The sequence below is a fragment of the Pipra filicauda genome, unplaced genomic scaffold, assembly GCF_003945595.2.
Source record: "Pipra filicauda isolate LSUMZ 115617 unplaced genomic scaffold, ASM394559v2 scaffold192_size1418226_pilon, whole genome shotgun sequence".
Taxonomy (NCBI): domain Eukaryota; kingdom Metazoa; phylum Chordata; class Aves; order Passeriformes; family Pipridae; genus Pipra; species Pipra filicauda.
This window is the reverse complement of record NW_024104301.1, coordinates 1,388,029-1,407,747: the sequence shown is the minus strand read 5'-3', so window position 1 is coordinate 1,407,747 and position 19,719 is coordinate 1,388,029. Positions and strand designations below refer to the sequence as shown.

At 45.0% G+C, this 19,719-nt stretch overlaps 1 protein-coding gene across 6 annotated transcripts in view; it reads left to right on the top strand.

Annotated features, from left to right (window-relative positions):
* Positions 1 to 19,719, top strand: part of PITPNM2 (phosphatidylinositol transfer protein membrane associated 2) — a 128,982-nt gene that overhangs the window by 9,543 nt on the left and 99,720 nt on the right. For 5 of the 6 annotated variants that reach the window (XM_027739803.2, XM_039380307.1, XM_027739808.2 and 2 more), the window contains exon 2: positions 5,442 to 5,541. The gene's annotated coding sequence lies outside the window, so the exon portion shown is untranslated. Of the gene's footprint in view, positions 1 to 1,441; positions 1,546 to 5,441; positions 5,542 to 19,719 lie in introns of those variants that run through there. The other variant, XM_039380306.1, reaches the window with a different exon arrangement.

Here is a 19,719-nt window from a genome sequence, read left to right as displayed (position 1 = left end):
AAATTCTCCTGAAAACAGGCTGAGGAGACCCTGTGTGGCTGATTCACTTCAAAATCGTCACAGGGGTGATGGCATTGTCATCCATAAAACATGGAGTGCCTTTGGCATACACAGGTGCTGAACCCACCCAGAGGCTTTTTCTTTATTTTTTTTTTTTTTTTAAATTTTCTCTCCTCCTCCACTTTTATGCTCCTGGAAGAAACAAATCCTGTAGGTTTTACTGCTCTCAGAGGGGAGTTTGAAGCTTGGCTCTATATAAGATGCTTTTAAAAGCTGCTTTTTAAGCTCTGCCCACCTCAAAGCAGTTCCATGCCAGGGTGAAGCAGGTGCTGCTGGTGGTGGTTCCTGGGATCCCACCATGGAAGCAGGAGGTCTCCTCTGTTTGGGAAGGTGATGTGTGTAGGGGACAGGTTGCCACCTTGGATATTTGGTATTAAATGTGACTGTTCCTTTGTTAGACTGATGTGATGTTCCTAAAAATCTTGAGTGTAGGGGTTATTCTTAATATTTTTTTCTTGCAGTCTGATCAGAGCAATGTGTTGTAATACTTTCCACTCCAATCTCTGCTTTAATACAAGGGAATAATGACTTTTAAGCAAGGAATAATGACTTTTAAGGAAGGAGGGAGAGGGCTTTGCGAATGAAAAGGTCATTACAGCTACAGCAGGGTCCAGAACCCAGGCAGCTTCTGGAAACATTTTGCTGTTTGTTTTCTGTCCCTTCCCCTTGGGTCTGGCTGCTTGCAGTGAGGCCAGGACCTTGTGCTCCTTTGGGAATGTTACTCCAGGGCATTTTGGAGGGGCCAGATGCTACAAACATCAGAGAGGGGAAAATGGTCCCGGTGCCTTTCCAAGCTGTTCGTATTTTCCAGTTTAACTGCTGCATTTATACTACATGTTGATTAATTTCCTGGCACGTCCTGGAGCCTGTTCCTACAATTAGAGTTCTTCAAGATTTGGAATTTTTTTCTCTCTGGTTTGTTGATTTTCATTTGCTCCCTTATATCCCCTTATTTTTTTAGGGCAACTGATAGGAGAGCAGAAACCACCTTCTCTGAGGATAAAGGGCTCTGGAGACTCTCTGTGGTCTCAAACTGATGCTTCCAAGCCATGGCCGTGTGGGGTTTGACCACAGCTGACACTTGTTAGGGCTTAGTATTTATTAATGCAGATTGAGCTGAGCTGAGCTGAACCAGCTGTGGTGTTGTTGAGGGAGAGTTTTGCTGCTTCATTTCTTCCTGTAAGACAGTGCTCTCAGTGGCTCTGGCTTTGCAGAAGCAGCATGTGAGTCTTGCTTTTTATTGCCAGTGCTTGGCAGGCCTCTGGTTGGAGGTGTGAGGCCTCTGTGTTGTGGTCTGTGGTGGTCACCAGGTGTGTTTGTGGGAGCTCTGCCCATTCCACTGATTTAAAGGGTTTTAGTGGTGGCAGTGATGGTGCCTCTCGGGGAAGGACTGGAAGGTGAAGTGCAGCACATCAGTTCAGCAGAGAAGCCTTCAGAAGCCAGCAGAAAGCATCTTATAACTAATTAATCATCCTCCTTGGAAAGGTAAATGTCAGCTCTGTTAGTGCAATGTGGTGTGTGCAGCATTTGTGATAAAAATGAGCCGTGTGGCACCTCTGCCTCCTTGCAAAACATATTTCTGTGTGAATGTGTCTATTAATAGCTGGGGTTTGCTTTCATGGACCTGTGTGATGGGCTGTTGTGCTGCTCCAGAACAAACTGGGCTTTGATTTGGGTCTGAGCCGCTGTGATGCTCAGAGACTTCCTTGGGGAGATGCTTCCCTGGAAGCCTTGTGAGGAAGGGAGGGAGTTTGAAACGTTCCTCTTTGCAAATCGCCCATAAGAAAACTGTTGTTGTAGCCTTTTGGGAGCCCTTGCATTAACTCACGTTTCTCTGGTTTTGTTGTGTGGCTTTTTCCTGGTGCTTTGGACAAATGTACCCCTTCTTTAACAGTGCTGGAGCCTCCCACACTTGAGCAGTTTAATTTTGAAGCAGAAGCAGTTTTAACTGTGTATTTGAGTTCCACACAGCACAAAATGCTTCTGAAATGCAGCCAGAGTTAATGATTGTAAAGCTACAAGAGGCTTAAAACCTGACAATTTTCAAGTTTCAGTTTTGCCTTGGTATTCTGTTCTCGCACCTAAAAATAAATAAATTAAGAATGGCAGCAGCAGTGGCTTTAAAAAGTGATGACTTGGGAATACAGTCAAGGTGAATTGTTTATGATTATTCCAGAAAACAAGTTTTAGAAATATGTCATAATTTCCTAGGCTGCATTAATTATCTATTACTTTCAGTGTTTGCTGACGGTGTTTCTGCTTCCCAGAGGCAATACTTTCAGTTTCTGTTGTGCTCAAATGGTTTTGCTTTTAATCACTTTCGATTTCAGTACCATTAGCGGGGTGCAGAGAGCTGTCTTTCTGTTTGGAACGATTGTTGCAGGCTTCAGGTCACTGAAAATGAGAACTTCTGTCATCCTTCCCCAGTCTACAACCCAGGGGAAAAAAAAAACAGTCCTAAAATAAGAAAGAATAAAGCATGTGGGAAGATTGATTTTCTTAGATTGAGGAGGCTTTGTGGCTGCTCTTCAGGTTTGTAGGTACCTGGGAGGCTTTTGAAGTTGCCCTCACCCCAAGACTTGAAACTCTGAACCCCTGGGTCCAGGCCCTGCTAATTCTGAGAACTCTGCTCCACAGAACCAGGGAGACAGAGCAGGGCCTGGGTTGACTCAGATTTTTACAGTTTATTTACTGAAATGTAGGTGGTGGTGGATGGTTCTTTTGGGAGGATGTTGTCTGGCGTATCCAGTGTCTATAGAAATGTGTCTAGCCTGTGGAAAATGTAGAAAGAAAGGATATGTACAAATCCCAGCGTGCCCGAGGAATGAATTATTGTATAACATGTAAAAAGTGGTCAGACTCAGACAGACTAGATGTATATTGAGTTAAAAACTATGTATCTATGATAAGTCCTTATAAAAAAGAAAGGTAATATGAGGATTCTTGTTTACTTGCGAATCAGAATGGTAGAATAGCTGAAAGGACTAATGAGATACTCGCTTTTCTGAAAAAGTGTTTAAAAATTCAAAGGCAAAGCAAGATTAAAATGTTGTATTTCAATACATTTCCATCGTACACATTTGAATAGTTGCTTTAGAGAGAAAATCCTTTGGGCTTTGAATCATTGCATTGTGTCTAACAGTAGGGGAAGAAATATTTTAAATTTTCTTTCACAAAAAGAATTTTTTTCTTAAAGGATTCCTTAAGAATTTGGTGGGTTAATTCTGCCCTAAAGCGCACAAAGAAATTCTTGACATGGGTTTGTGTATATCAAATATTTCTGTTCAGTTGTAAAGATGTAATTTTAAAAGTTGTGATGATTTTCAGTGTTAATTTTGTTGTGAACCTGAAGAATCAATTTTATTTATAAGCTGGTCTTGACTGTGTTAACATTGGCAACAAGATCAATAGTCAGTGAAAGAGAAGAAAACTAAGATTCGGTTTCAGATAAACTCGGATCAGGTCCTAAACCACAGGACCACAGACTGGACCTGAAGTTTCCACCGCAAATAGATCCACATTTATTAGTTGCATGACAGAAGGTTTTGAGATAGGTGAAGCAACTTGATGCCTGACACTTTCGACTGTTTTTTCATTATTATTATTATTTTAAACCCAGCCTGGGAAAGCAGAAGTGGCATTTGGGCTCCATGTGCCTGGCTCAGCTGTGAATCAGCAAATGACGTTAATAAGCATTTGTGGACTAAATATATTTTTAAGCTGTCTGGCTGCTACTCTTGGTGAGATTGCTGAGATTAATGGGCCTTCAGCGTTACTCACGTTTGCTCTTCCTCCAGGACGAATCTGACCCGTGCAAGCACTATTATATTTTTTAAATTGCTGTGCGAGAAGGTACAAGAGGAAAGAGCAGTTAGTGTTTTTTTAAACTGTTGCTGAGACATAAATCTATCTGTTAACTGAAGCAGCGTTTGCAGCTAAAGGCAGCAGCGGTTTCTCCACACGCTTCAGGGTGTTTGGTGCAGGGAGCAGAGCATGTTGGTGTTTTAGTTATTTTTGTGTATAGCCCTTCATTTTTGGGTGCTGGTCTTAAGGCTTGGATCCAGGTTCTAATCAAGGAGATGAGCTTTTATTTGTGGGGTTGTGGACTCAGATTTCCATGTTCTGATGCAAACCACAGCTCCTGCTGCTGGGAAGGACAACTGTGCCTTCCTGATCTGAAGGGGAAAGGATTGTTTCTGCTGATGGGGAGTTGAGTGAATTAGAGGCAGTTTTAATCTGAATGTGTGGTTTTTTGGGGGGATGTGGGAGCTGCTGAGGCCTGTGGGTGACTTTTAGGGGAATGGCTGCATGAACCCCAACCTTCCCTGCTCCATCACCCTGGCAGACTGTGTGCTATGGAGAGCCCTGGCTCTGCTCTGGTTGCTGCTTGGAGAACAGCAGGGCAGAGAAACCAGGATAAGCCAGGAAGACCTAAAGAAACTTGAATATACTTGGGGGGATGATGGCTGGTAGTGGGCAGCACATGTGCATGCCTTGAAGTGCAACCCAGCTGCTTTGAAAGCATAATTAAAACCAGTGTTTGGAGGTAAAGATGAGACTCTGCCTGAAGGAATCTCTTAGACAAGGGGCTGCTTGGAATAAGGAAGCAAACCACATAACCTGCTCAGCTGGGAGTGGTTACAGGTTCCTTCTGGCTCTCAGCCCTCCTGACAAAAATCAGCCTTGGGGGAGAGCAGGTGGCTGGAATACGAGTGTGGATGGGCTGCCTGGGGTTGTGTGGGAAGGGCTCTGGGTCTGCCCTCCTGGGGGTTGTTGGTTCACCATCCCTCGGGCCCGGCTGCTCCAGCAGCCAGGGGAGCTGCCTTCTCTGTGTTCTCCCAGGTGTGGAAGGATTTGTGGGGGTTACAAAGGCAGCTCCAGCTCTGCTTCCGCCCTTGAACGGGGGATCCTGCCCGGTCTCTGGGGGCTGTTGGGAGCAATGCTGTGATGTGCCAGGATGATGATTTGTCTCCGTGGAAGTTTTTCAGCACCCAAATTAGAAGGGAATGCTTTAAAGGGAAGTGTTTTACAGAGGGAGCACGTGAGGGTGGTCAGTGCAATGCGCGTGTGTGTTTTCTCCTCTCTCTCTCTTTTTTCCTTCTTAATTTCCATGAGTTAGAGATGATGATGACTCATGGCTTGGAAGGCACTTTAAATCCCTGAGGTGCTCATTGCCGCCTACTATCACGTATTGAATTTCTGACATACCGGAGGGATGTCTGCACAGAAACTCTGATGTGCAATTAGAAAATGTTGTAGCTTTATGTTGTTTGCATAGAAGCCGTTAGCATGGAGTAACTGGGAAAAGAATGCAGCTTTATTCCTGCTCTTGATTTCCCATGGGCATGGCAGTTAAGCAACTGTGTTTTGTCTTTCTCTAGGATGTTGACACATGTGGACCAACAGTGACATCCTTTCTCAGCAATGCTGTCTTTACTCCCTCCTGCATTCAGAAGCATCTAGAGAGATATTTTGCAGAAGGTAGGTGCTGACATTTCAGCTGGATGGCTATTCTTTTGCTTCTGGATTAGGAGAAAAACCCCATTTAGATGTTACTAGGGAGAATGGTAATTAATCTGAAGGTTACTAGCTCGCTGCTGGTGAGAGGGGATTAACCTGAGCTTGGGTTCCACTTGAATAGATGCTCGGGGAAAACGTGCTAAAATGGAGTCCGGAAGAATGGCTGCATGAGCTCTTTGGGAAGGGCTTGGCACTCACAGGACATGGTTGGCTTAAATTGCATAGACGTGTGCGCTGGTAATAAACCTCTTTTTAAAGAAAGCTCCCTGCCTTTTTCTTAGTCAGCATATTTGTTTCTTTAAAATCTTTGAAATAAATTCATTACAAGGGAGAATGGCTGCACAGGATGTGCAATTAACAGAATTTTTAATGGATATTTAAATCTTAGATGTCTGAGTTTCCCCCCTCCAAAAAATCTTAACCATGTTGATTTTATTTGTGCTGTAATAAACAGCTGTGCAGCCTCTGGTACTACCATCAAATTGTTGTTTCTACCTTTTTTTTGCCCTCTGAACTTTAAATTTGCCAAGAGGATTGAAATGCAGCACTTCCTAATGAAGAGTGTAGGAGGGAAGCAGTAACCCTGTGGTGGTTTTTAGCAAGTAAATGTGAAGAGGTTGTGTTTTTTATGAATGTTGTTCGGGGGTTCAGTGTGTGTGCCTGGCTCCCACCAAACCTCTTTTGTGTGAGTTCTAGAAATGTGGATCATAGTGTGAAGTCTCCCTACAAAATTAGTGGCTGAAGAGGAGGTTTTTGATAGACGGGGTGTCAACCTTTAGACTGACTGCATAGTTTTGCATCTTCTTATTGTCCTCCAGTACATTCCTCAGCACTAAGCTTTTTTTTCTTTTCCCTTGTCAGAAAGGGTGTTTTCAACTCCCCCGAATGTCTCTTTGGGGTGATACTGTGGTGTAGCAACTTTGCATTTTTGCTGCTGGATGCTAAAACCCAAAAATTGATGGGTTTTGCTTCAGGAGCAACGAATTGCTGGGAAGAAGAGAAAGAATAAATGAGTTTGGATCCGGGGCTGTTCACTTACCAGAATGAAATGTGATTTCAGTTTGTGTGGATTTATCGCTCAGGGTCGCAGCAGTTGCACTGAGCCCACAGTGACACCAGCCCTGTGTTAACATGAAATATCTTTGTTGAAAACTAAGGGTGATTTGAATACCTTAATTATCTCCTGGCGGGGAACTGGCTCCCAGTGAATTCATTGCCGTTCCCCACGTTGATTCCCTTCCTGAAGCCTCTCTTCAGGATTAGCAGAGCCAGGCTGTTCTCAGTGCTTTGTCTTGTCCCTCAGGAATACCTAATTTCCTTGGGAGAGAGCCCGGCAGCTCCTGCCTGCCCTCGCTGAAGGAGCTGTGGACGGGTCTCTCTGGGAGCGAAAGCTGCCGTCAGCAGCTTTAACAGAGGAGTTTATGCTCGTAGAGGCATTAATTGCCATGTGAATTTGTGCTCCTGTGCTGAGGAGGAACATCTGTATCCCGAGAGCTTTCCCTCCTTGTGTTAGGTCACGAAATCCCCCTCGGGCCGTTGTAGAGGGGAGTGTTTTTCTGGGAATTAGTGGTAACAGCAAAGAAGAAATGCAATCCTTAGCAGTGCTCAGGGTTTGCTTTGCCCCGAGGTTGAGGCTCCTCTCGTTTCACTTGCCTAGAGGATTTAACAGGGCTGATGAGGTGCCCAAATGGTCATTAATTTCCTGGGCAGGTGAGGGGAAACTGCCTTTGGAATGGTGTTCACAGCAAAATGAATCCAGGCTGTTTGCGTCAGCAGAGAGCCAGGGACGTCTGTGGATTGGCAGGTAGGGAATGTAGGGAGAAAAATGGGTTTTAAACCTTGTCAGGGAGTGCAGTGTTTGTGAAGACAAGAAGCTGAATAGCAGTGTTCAGGAAAATGCTGTAGGCACTGGGTAATATTCCCCTCTCTCCTACCAGCAGCCCTCTGTTTTTCCAAACCTGGAGGCTTTGAATCCAAACCGCTGGACAGAGTTGAAATGTTGGGAGAAGGCTTCTCTGCAAGTTATACCTAGGAGTATTTTGGGTGGAATAACTGGAAAATCTAGGAAAGTGTCCTCAATCCCTGGGATGTGTGTGCGTATGCAAGCCCTAAATGCTGGTGATTCTGGAAGTTGTGGGACCTGGGCAAGGAGCTGGTGGGGGAAGCAGTGGGGTGGGGAGATGGAGGATGCTGGTGCAGAGTGAGGAGGTACCTGCAGCTCTGCATCCTCCCTTCCACCTGTCCAAGGGCACTGTGCTGCCTTTTTGTGTTTCCACTGGTCCTGCAGCTGCAGAATCCTGGGTGAGATGAGGAATTTCTCTCTTTAAGAAGCAGAGGCTGATGTTGGGCAGGAGGATAATATGTAGGAGAGGGGAAAGTAAATGAGGTGGAATCACAGGGTGCCTTAGCCTGAGAAGATGTGAGGCAGGTGGGGACAGGGGACTTGTGCACTGGGGAGGTGATGTCCCCTCCAAGCAATTTGTACAAACATACAAGGAGTGTGTGGTGTCCTGTCAAAAGGAAGCACAGGTTTGCTTTGCAGTTGGGTCCTTCTAATGCCCTTCCAGGACCCCCTGCCTTGCCTGCAGCACCTGTCTCTGCCTGTGCCATGCTGGGCTGTGATTTTCCACCCCTGGCTGTGTAATGTGATCAGCTTTTCTCCTTCCAGAGCCTTATGTCCTTTTATGTGGACACAAATTGGGGCTGAATCTTACTTTTCCTGCATCCTGTACTTACCAGGGGAGTTACTGTGGGATCCATGACGTGAGAACTGAATGCAGGGAAATCTGTCCTCGTGTTGGATCCTTCATCAACTATATCACAGAACTCACTGTAAGGAGTTAGGTCGAGGTGATAACACTCCAGAGAGCTGGGTGATGGCTGCTCTTGTACTGGCAAGGAGAGGAACCCTGTTTGGCAGCAGAGTTGTGACATTCCCTCTCTGAGTGTGTAAAGGTGGTGGGTTAGTGTGGCACTTTTAACTGTGCCAGGCTGGGAGAAGAGGGAACTGCTGATAGGGAGAGGAGGGGGAATGGGATCTTTTAAAGGTGGGAGATAGTTCCAGGTAAACTGAGTTAGACCTGGCAGAGTAGGACATAAATATTTGAAAAGGTACAGAAGGATCCCTTTTCAAAAGAAGAGCTCTTTGTAGTCCCCCTGTATAGTCTGGCACTATGAAATTTTTAGTGGAACATGGTGAGTTTGTCTTTTGGTGGTTTTCCTCCTTTTACAGTAGGAACACCAGACATGAGGAACTGTTTGGACACACGTATTTAACTGGGAGGAAAGAGCTGTGACGCTGGTGTGGTTGTAACCACAGACTAACTGACAGTTTCCTGCTGCAAGAAACTTTCTACAGATCTAAACCTCCTTCGTTTGTGTTTGTTTTTCTGTGCTGTTTAAATATCTGAGGAAGATTCCACTGCTTCGAGGCTTCTATTTTTTTGATCAAGTCTTTGTTTTAGTAATTTGGGGGGATGGTGGCATGAAGAGGGATCATTACAGCACTAATACAAAATCAGGTGAAGTCCAGAAGGTTTTCCTATATTTTACAGTCTGGTTTAGTGTAAAAGTCAAGAAGTAACCCCATTAAATGTGTGTCAGACTGGTTTTGCAATTACATTTGCATGTACAAAGCTCAGTTTATTTCTGGGGAGAAAGGATGTAATCATGTGAACCTACTTGTTCAGGCTCAGACTCTTCATCCAATATTTTCATGGCATCATTAGTGGCTTCCAACTCTCCTGCCTCCTTCCCAGTCTTCTCCCCTGCGATGTGTTAAATATCACAGCTGCAAAAATGAGGGCACGTTTTTTCCCTGCTGTTCCCATTCCAACTGGAAAACTTGGACAGATCCTTCCCTTGTGGTTTGTGATACTGTAAATAAAGGCTTGGGAGGTCACACGTTTTCCATCTCAAGTTATTTTGATTCCAGTGCTGGAATGGGAGGGGAGGAGAGGAATAAAAATAAAAACAAAAACAAACCCTCCGACTGTTGTGGCTTGTTGTGGGAAAAAGGGCTCATTAATGCAAAGGGAAAGCAGTTGGAAGAAAGGCCTTTGCAAGGAGGACTTAGTCTTTGACTGAAGCTGAGACTGGGATAATTAGGGTCAAAGATTTCAAAGGAATCTTCCATTAAGCTTTGAAATAAAAGTGATGTACAAAGGAAGGCTCTGAACACGAGGCTCCTGTGATCTGGTGCTGTTGCTGGGCAGTTGCTGTGTGGCTTTAAAGGTGTACTGGCGTGACTCTGGAGGCATTTCGGTGAGTAATTTCACCTGGGTTCCTGTGAATATGGTTACTCATGGGCTGAAATGTCAGTTAAGTGGGCTTTTAAACGTGGAGCTGAGAAGTTGTGGTTGTAGGTCTCGCTGGCTGTGATGCATTTTGTGGTTGGGTGACCCAGAGTTGCTGCTCACAGCCCTGGGGCAGCACCCCTTGGTCTGGGCATGGGGGTTGGAAAACATGTTTGTGCCATTTACCTCGAGTAAATGTGCAGTTCAGCCTTCTGAAAATCACCACAGGATCGTGGCTGTTACTGCTGCTGTTCACAGCTGGTGTCCTACATCTGCAGGCTTGGTCTCCTCAGCTGTGTCCCTTTTCATGTTGGTGTTTGAGGCTTTGAATAATCACAGAAAACGCTGTTTAGGCTTAACCTCATACACGATATTTTTCCTTTTGATATTTGTATAATCGTGTTTTGGATTTGCTAAGAAAGGAGCTCGGGACAAGGTCCACTGGGCTTTACTGCTGGGTGGTGGTGATGTGCTGAGTGGGGTGAATATTGGCTTACAGGGGAGGAACTAACACGTACTGGCAACTGTGTCCCTCACTTTTGTTGCGTTCTGAAGAGACCTTTTCCTGGTAAAGATTTTTTTTTTGTTAGTTTTTTATCAAAACAGGATACAAAAAGTGAATATAATTTGTCACTGCAGAACTCACGTTGTACCTTGACAGAAGTATTTCTTTTTCCATAAACTGTTATAAATATAAATGTACAGCAGGAGCAAAAGAGAAACATTCCACATCTAGATACTAATCTCTGCACAGGGTAGTCTTTTGATTCAATAACTTTTCTTTTCTTCCTTGATCTTCTTTTGCATTTTTTTTCTTTAATGGGCACAGGACATATGGACATAAAAAATAATGGCCCAATTTCACCCCTGCTGTAGCTCATTGACGTCATTAAAGCTACAGCAGGGATGACTTGGCCCAGATTCTTTAAAAATAAGACCTGATGAACAACCCCTCATGGAAAAGCTCCGTGGAGAAGGTTGTCCTGAGCACAGCATAGAGCAGATGTGATGTGACTCACTGTGACATTCAGTAACATTCCCATTGGTGCCAATCCAGGGAAATGGAGGTGGGACCCTTCCTGGAGGGGAAAGAAGGCTGCAGATGTGCTGCAGATCTGCTTCTGTCGTGGCTTAATAGAGGGATGGAAAGGGGTGATTACTGAGGTGAGAGGAGGGCACTTAAAGCAGAGGCAGATCTGGGTGGAGACCTCACTCGCTTGGAAGTTGTCAGAGGTGTCTCTGCCCGAGGGCTGGGATTGCATGTGGGAGCCAAAAGATGGGAACCATGGTAGAAAGGATCCATGAAAAAACTTGGTTTGAGTAGGTTTTCAGGAAGATGGTTTGGGTCTGGTTTGTATTTTTTTACTTTTTCCTCACTGCTGCCCAGAGGTTTTCTGTGACGTCCAAGCATTGCCACACAAGGATTTGCCATCTGAACACGGCAGCTCTCCCTTCCCTGGCATAAAGGGGCACTCCAAGGTTCAGTATCCTGAGGTAGGTCTGTGGTGCAACTGCTTTTGCAGGGCATATTTCCCTCCTTACAACTGTGGAATAGAAATTCCAGGTAATGGAGGTGAAAGAGGGCAATGCAGATCATGGGTGAAAATAGTAGATTTGACCTTTACTTAAATGCTCAGTGTCAATTAAGCTGAAAAATGCAATTTCAGATCTGAACACACTGGAAACAGAGACAAATGTGAAAGGTTCTCAAGAGCTGTTGACTACTTTCCATTTACTAAAATAGTAGTAGCGATTCATGGATGGTGGCTCTGAAAATCTTTACACCAACATACAAAGCGAGTGTTTTGCTCACTGTTATTTATAACTGCAGGAAGAAACACCCTTTACAGAGCAGTCAAAGCCCCAAAGCTGCATCTGAGGTGTGTGAATGCTTGATCCCTGTTTGTACAGCCAATATTCGTTGCCCGGGGTAGCTTTAATTTAACCGAGTTCTTGGTGGTGATAACTGTATCTGGCCAAGACAGGTTCTCTTGCAGTGAGTCCAAGAAATCAGATAGTTCTTTTTCTGATGCCAGACTCTTCTGGTCCACTGAATATAACTGCAAGAACACATAGTTCCCAAGAAGGAAAATGCTTACTGTGTTTTTGGTGACAGCTGAAGCTGACTTGGGGGAGGGCAAGATGGAGCCAATACCAATCCTGTCTGTTGCTGAGAGCGTGTTCGTTTTAAGGGAATTTAAGTTGGAAAGTTTTTTGCTGTGGAAAGCCAGAACAGTGTCAAAGTGACATTGCCTAGTATAAATAGTGAAGGGAGAAATTAAATCTTTAAAATATATTCAGTCGTTTGATTAGTCATCCAAAACTCTACTGGTGAGACAGGGAAAGAAATCTGGGCTTAACCTGATAAATGTCCTTCTAACAGTGGAAAAAGTCATAAAACCCAAAAATTCATGATATCCAGAGAGACCATGCAGCAGCTGGCAGCAGACTTCCAAGGAAGAGTATTAATCCGAGAGGAAGTGGGGGAAAAGGTAACCAAAAACTGCAGCCTTAAGGGCTTTTGGAAGCAAAAGGTATTTGATGTAATGCAGATAAGGACAATTATCTTCTTTTATTGCACAGAACACGCCCTTGTCTGCTGAAACTGTCCTGCTTTGAGGTTCTCTTTCCTCGTATTGTCTTCCTTCATCCCGTTCAAGCCCCCCTGTGTCAGTGTGGTGGACCTATTTAGGATCTAATTCTGCTTCCACTGAGGCCAAAAGCAAAACTTTATAGGTGTGAAGAGAACCTGCCCTAGAACTGCAGATGAACCCCCACCAGACTGATGAACAGCATATTTATGCCAGATCCAATAAATGCATGATGACTGGAGAGAAGGGTTGAAGAGAAGATTCCATCTAAGAGAATGTAAGAAAATTCTAAATTGCATGTCTTTGACTGACCTGTAGCAGTTAATTTTCCAGAGCCAAGGCTACATTGTCATGGATCTTAGCAGACTACAGGAATGATTAATTTCTGGGGTATATAGAGATCCTTCTTAATAATCAGAAGTGTGTCTTGTGGTTGAAAAAACAATTTTTCAGCAGGGTGGAAAATTGTAAATAGGCAGCAGCACAGGGTTATGGATGTACTTACACAGCACACACCCCCCTGGAAATCAAATCCAGCTTCCTTTCCACAGGCTGAGCAAGCAGCACTTGGGCAGTGCTGGGAAATGATGTGCTACAGCCAAGTTTTGGTTCGTGTCCTCTGGAACAGCAGCACGTGGGTGTCACGTTGCACAGTCCCCAGGGTGTGGGGGTTATCAGGGAGATAACCCAGGCTCAGCCCCAGCACTCAGAGGGTGTTTCTGGGACCATTGCTGATGCATCCCAGCTTTACAGCCTCTAGTGGAAACTCCAAAAAATCCCAGTTCTCACTGAAGCAACGTGTTCTGCAGTCCAGGTGTGTGTTAGTCCCTGTGCACAGAGTGGATTCACCAGTGGATATATTGACAGACTCTTGTGGATCCATTTTGTTTATGAAGAATTATGAGTTGAAATCAATATGCAGATCAGGAGTGCTCTGAGTATCTAAAGAAAATCCTTCCACTGTGTGTTTCTGCACCATGTCAGCAGGAAGGAAAAAAGAAAAAGAGAGCGATGCAAATACCATCTGTATTTATTCAGATTAAAAAACAATGTGGGGATGGAGCCCTAGAGAACAAGGGAACTGTTCAGTGCTGAAGGAGAACTTTCAATTTATTTGATGGGAAATTTTAATCTCTTCTGGATGATTTAACTGTTAAGCTCTAGAGCAACAGACTCACTGCAGCTCATCACCTGCTGAGTGCTGGAGTTCCAATGGGTGCTCTCGAGTCCTGTACAGGTCTCTAAGGTTGAGCTGCTTCTTCAGAGCTCACAGAGTAGCAAGGAATGAGGAAATGGGAACTTTGAAACAGCACTACTTGTGTTTATAAAAGAACTAAGGAAATAACCTTGAAATTAATTTGAGCTTGATCAGTGGCTCTGGTTTGTCCACTAACTCTTCTGTACATAGCTAGAACGCAAGCAGCCAATAAAAGTTCCTTTTAGTTTCTTACTATTTTGAGGTTTATTTTGATGGATTATGTTTCTAGGTAACTGTTGAAGGTTATTTCTGGGAAATGCTGCCAGAATGTTTATTAACATGTGACTAGACCCAGGTAAAGTCCCTTTAGAAAATGTGGCTGTGCTGTGCACCCTCAGTGAGGGACAGTGACTGTGCTCAAGGGTGAGTCCTCCCAGTTCCCTGCCCACGCTGGGCCTAGAAATAACTCTGTCAGTAGTAGAAATGTCACAGCAGGAGTGACTCTCTGGATGTGCCCAATTCCATATATCTAAATGAGCTGTGATCCTGGATTTAAAGTGCTGTTTCATAGCTAAGAGTCACATGAATTAGATTATTGTTGGGGAAAAAAAATAGAGGGGTGCTGATATAAATACTTCTGTGGGAAGTTTAGAGAGCATTAGCAGGTCTTTTTACATTTATGAACAGCAGTGGTCAAAGCAGAATCCTGCAAGAGATGCTTTCTACATCATAGGAACTCCAGTCACTAAAAAAGTATGTATCGGATTAAGAAGCGTAGGGTTATTTGAATTTGCCTTTGAGTCTTCAGATGTCAGTGTAAGCTTTAATCAGCAGCTGTGCCAGTGAGGAACTACCACATGAAATGGAAACAGAGGATATGGACAGAGATGCTCCTGTCTGAGTGATTTAGGGGCTCCCCAGCACCCCAGGAGGTTACTGCCCCACAGGTATTCACCTCTCGAGCACTCTTGTCCCTTTTGTAGCTGTGTCAGCAACAGACAAGGGTGTATCCCTGTGGTCTGTGGAGCTGGATGGTGCTGGTGGGTGCCCAAGAGCATCCTCCCAGAGTGGGAGACCCCTGCAGCACCTGAGCAGAGACAGTACAAGTCTTGTGATAGAAACAGCTGGCACCTGACTGCCTCTTGGGCTTTAAAATGCTATTTCCTTTCCCTTCTGGGAGTTTCCTCTGCATATGAAACAAACTCCTTGAGCTCTTTGTCTCGTTTCTCATCACTCTTTTGGTCTGTGTTCCCCATTGCTTTGAGGACCCTGCTGTGTTCCCTGGAGCTCAGAGGGAGGTACAGCAATGACAAATATTCACAGCTCAAATTTGTGTTTCCATGTGTGCTTAATATGCAAAACATCACCTGTGTCGTGTCAGAGGCAGTGATGAGCAGTTCTCTCCCTCCCTGTGTTCTGAGATGCTCAGTTTTGGCCTGGTACCAGTGATTTCTGTCCTGAGGAGCCAGAAGCAGTGGGGCAGGGAGGGTGTCCCTTCTCAAGGTCATAGCGAGTCCAGCACTGCTGAACTTCCGAAGACCTGGAGGGAAGGGACTTGGCTGAGGGGATTTCTTAATGCTCATGGCTGGGCAGATGGCTGTTTTCTGCAGGTCTCGTGGTCAGGGACAAAGGCGTATTCCCTGGACAGGATGGCAGGAAGTTCAGGAGGTGGGACGGCAGGAAGCAGTTTTGTGATCCTGAGCTACTGCTGGTGGAAGAGCTGCCCTTGTTTTTAAATCTGCTCTGCCTCTGCATGGGTGAAGTTTGTGTTGAATTTCATGGGGTGTTCAGGGCAGTACCTGCTGTCTCTCTAGAGAGCTGTACTTACTCCTGTTGTTATCAGCGTGGCTGTTCACTAGTGATAAAGGACAAACGAAAGAGGACCAGGATACTCATACTTGGGAACTGGGTAAACTTATATTTGGGTTTGTCTCCTGTAGCGGAGAGTCAAGGCAGTTATGGTCTCTCTTGAAGGCCTAAAATGTGCTTTTATTGACTCCTTGGGCTTTGTGAAATCATGATGTGAGAATGTAGCAAAACCACTGGGAAAGCTTCCTTTCCCCACATTTTAGCACTGACTTAATAGCTGCCTCTTATGAATTGAAATAGCTCCCTATGCCATTCCCTTTCTTTTAAATATAAGCTAGTCTGTATTACTAATAAATATGTTAACTTAATAATACAGTTGCTTTAAATCAAGTGGCTCCAGTGTTGCCAACTCTGGTAGCTCAAGGAGATATTCTGCCCAGCAGAGACACGGTGATGTGCTGGTGTTGCATCTTCTGTGTCGTGACCACCTGACGTTGCAGAAATGCAGGATTTGGTAACTCACCTTACACTACCCACTAACAACCTTTCATCATTCTGCCTGCCGTGGTAATTTAAGAGAAAGGGTCAATTCTCCATCTCCTTTCACACGTCATCGTACACACCCTGACTGTTCCACTCACCAGCTTCCCTTGCCTGTGGAATCTGCCTCTTTCCCTTAGCAAAGCCTGGCATGGAAGTGGAGCTTGGGGCACTGCTTCCCCCTGGGTTTGCTGAGGTGTCACCTGGGCTGTTCCCAACTCACCCCTGAGCTCTCAGGTGCTGCTTCCTGACCTAAAAACAGATAAGAAGTTCTGGGCAGGGGCTGAGCTCCATCAGGCTGCACTTTCAAGGGTTAAGCTGATTGCAGATCTCTCATAAATAAATCTCTCTGTATAAATAAATAGTTACATTATTACAGTTCATGGAAGCTGTCAGAAAGAAAAATTTCCCGACTGAGCCGTTTGTGCAGCCTCTGCTGGCTTTCAGAGATTGGTGTCATTAATTGAATTTTGGCTTTTCCATTACGATGGAGCGTGTGCTTTTTGCTCGATGCACTTGAAAGAGTGTGAAGAGACAGAATATTCAGAGGCTTCTGTGGCTGTCGGAGACTGTGCAGCCGTTCCATGGAACTGCCTTATCCTTGGGTCTTTGGGAGTGTGAGGGTTTCCCCACTGGAGCCCATGCTGTGGTTGTTGGTTGGCTGTAAAGACCTGGCTGTTTGTGTGCTGCTGACTCATTCTTCCTGCAAAATTTCTCTTAAAAACCCCCAAACCTGTCTGTATATTACAAGTAGCCAGATTCTTCTTTCTGCAGGGAGTGATCCTTGCTGGAAATCGATCTTGCCTAATCCAAAGCATAGCAAATGTAATAATTAAGTTCTGTTTAATTTCCATACTCATTTGGTGGGGAGACAATAGCTTGTTCTTAGAAACTGGGCTTTGTCTTTTGAAAATACTCTTACCAGTGTTACATAAACACCATATTGCAGCCCACCCTTATTAGCCACTGATTAGAGGGTCCTTTGTGAAGTGTTGTCTGTTTCTGACATAAATTAATTAACATGGGACCAGTAAAATTCCTATGGAAACAGAACAGGATAAAACTAGATAAATGTGTGTTCTGGGCTATGAAAGTGATCACAAAACTCATTTCTTAATGGGACCACTAGAAGAACAAACAAATCTACAGAGACGTGGTTGTAAGCCTCAGCTAGAAATGTGTCTTTGTGGATATAATTAAACTTTAGTTAATAACATATTGTCCTCAGTCTTGGCAAAGAACTGCATTTGGGCTGTGGCTACACGTCCAAAGCATTTTTACCAGATTAACTTCGTGGTCTGGAGCTTTCAGAGCACTGGCAGCTCTTGGGTTGCTGCTTTGCATCTCAGCTCGTTCCTCGCACGGCTCCAAGAGCACATGAACCTTTTCCTTCAGAAATGGGTGATTTTCCCTGTCCCTGACCTGCTCTAGAGGAGGCAGTGGGTGAGTTGGAGTGAGTGTTCCCCAGCAGTGCGTGAGGAAGGGTGAAGGGTGTGAAGGTGATGCTTCATGATTCACTTTTTGCATTGCAAATCCCGTTCCGTAAGTAACCCTCTCCCGTTAAATGATTTATTATCTCTCAGAGCTTTTCTTCACCCTGGAAAAAAACAAAAGATGATCAGTGTGTTCGAAAGCTCTGTGCTGAGTGTTATATGATTAAGTTGTAATTTTGAAGTGACGCATTTGGGCATATAATTCTCAAGACCATCTTTGCTTTTCAGGGGTCATAAATACTGGTTCCAGCTGTAATGAAGTGCTGTTCTACTTACTATGTTCCTATCATTGTGTGTGTGTCTTTTGTTTAAATTATTAAATCACAGTGGCAATGACCATAATAATGTGGTTGTTTTATGTCTTGGAACAGGGGAAAATAATTTTATTTAGTTGGGATAATGTAATTGTAACATGCCTCTGGGTTTGAGTTGAAGGGGGAGGTGGTGCAGGTGGCTGGCAAGACAGCGCTGTTCTCTTGGTGATTTTCTGCAGCAAATTCCACAGCCGTGGAGTGGCAGCATATTTGTTTTTAATGGAACAATTTGTGAGCAAACACTGGGATGTTTATGATGACAAGGAAAGCACTAGAAAAGTAGAGGCTATAAAATCCCACTCGTTAAGGGCAGCAGCACGGGGAATTGGCTCAGTCAGGTGCATCTCGGGGGAGGAGGTGTGGAGCTGAGATCTGGCCCAAGCCATTACAGGCAAAACACTGGAGTTCTTTGCACCTCTGAAGGGCCATGTGTAGGGTAGGCAGCTGTCTGCCTGGGTGGTTTTGCGAGGCAAAGTGCCAGGGAAGGACTCGGAGATCCTCTGATGCAAACTGCTTTGCAGATAAAGTCTTTATTTCCCCTTTTGAAGGGAAAAGATGCGTGATGGTTTCTTGAATCAGGATGACTGCACCAATTCAGATCTAATTCGATAAATGAAGTATAAAGGCCCAGTGAATGACCTTCTGTAAAATACAAGAGTGCCTGAACCATTTGTGCTTTAAATCTTGCTTCACATCTCTGTATTTCCTGCTCATGCTGTTCATTAGTCTCCTGTGCCTTGTTGTTTTGGGGCTGATAATGGATAGCTGAGTGGTGCATGCTGAAAAGAAAGCTCCTGTGTAAGTAACCTGCTTGTCTTGGCGTAAATACCTTGTGGATATGGGACACAAACTCTTCTGTTTCCCCCTCTTTTGCATTTGTAGCTGGGCCCTGACGTGTCCTAGTGCTCCTTAGGTATTCCCCGAAATCCAGTTTATTGAAGCATCCCTTCCTCCCAGTGAAACCTTACCCTGCTGTGGCTGCAGCACAGACTGTGGTTTCTTTCCAAATGAATCATGAGGGTTTTACAAGCTGTAAAACTTCTCTGGAGAGCTTAAGGGTGTGACCAGCTTACAAGCGTGGGTGAACTTTTTTTTCTCCTTTTCTGCTTTGGGGCTGAATATATCCTGACTATATCCTGAATATCTGCTTGATGCTTTTGATTGCCAGCAGGATTTGCTTTTCCCCTTCAGATGGGGTGCAACACTATCCCAGGCTCTTGTGGCTGCCCATGAAGCTTTCCTGGGAACTGGATGTAGGGAGTGATAAAACTTTATTAGTGTTGGTTCCTCCGCTCAAGGTAAACTTTTTATGAGCAATGAGTTTATGTATTTGGAGGACAAAATTGCCCATTCCTCTGGCTGGGCTTTGCTTAAGGAAAATGTGTCTTTTTGCCACCCTGTTCCCTGTGGAGGCTGATTTGACCAGTCCAGCTTAGTCCAAGCCACTTCTCTCCAGATCCGTTTGTTCTCCTGGTGTTCCCTATTTGGGAGTGTGGTGCAAGAGCCCTGCAAAGGGGACAGTGGGTGGGCAGAGCTTGTTCCCTTGGGCTCATCGCTGTGCCTGGGGGCTCTGCTGGCAGTGGGGTCACAGCTGGGAGGCTTTGCTTGCTGGCAGTGCTGAGCTCTGAGATGTGCTGTCCTGCTCTGTCCCTACCTGGGCTTGGAATGCGTAGGCAGTCCTGGAGGGAGCTGGCACATCCTCTCTTATCTCTGGCATGTGTGCTGGGCTGGGAAAGTCTGGAAATCAAGGGTGTTTGCAGTAGTTTGGAGCTCTGGGTTGGAGCACTCCTTGCACAGTGTCCTCTGTGGCTCCTCCTGGGTCTCGGCAGCTGGTTCTGCAGCTGGAAAGGGAGTTGGCTGCTCCAAAGAGAGATTTTCTCCAGAGCAGGGCCCTGGCCA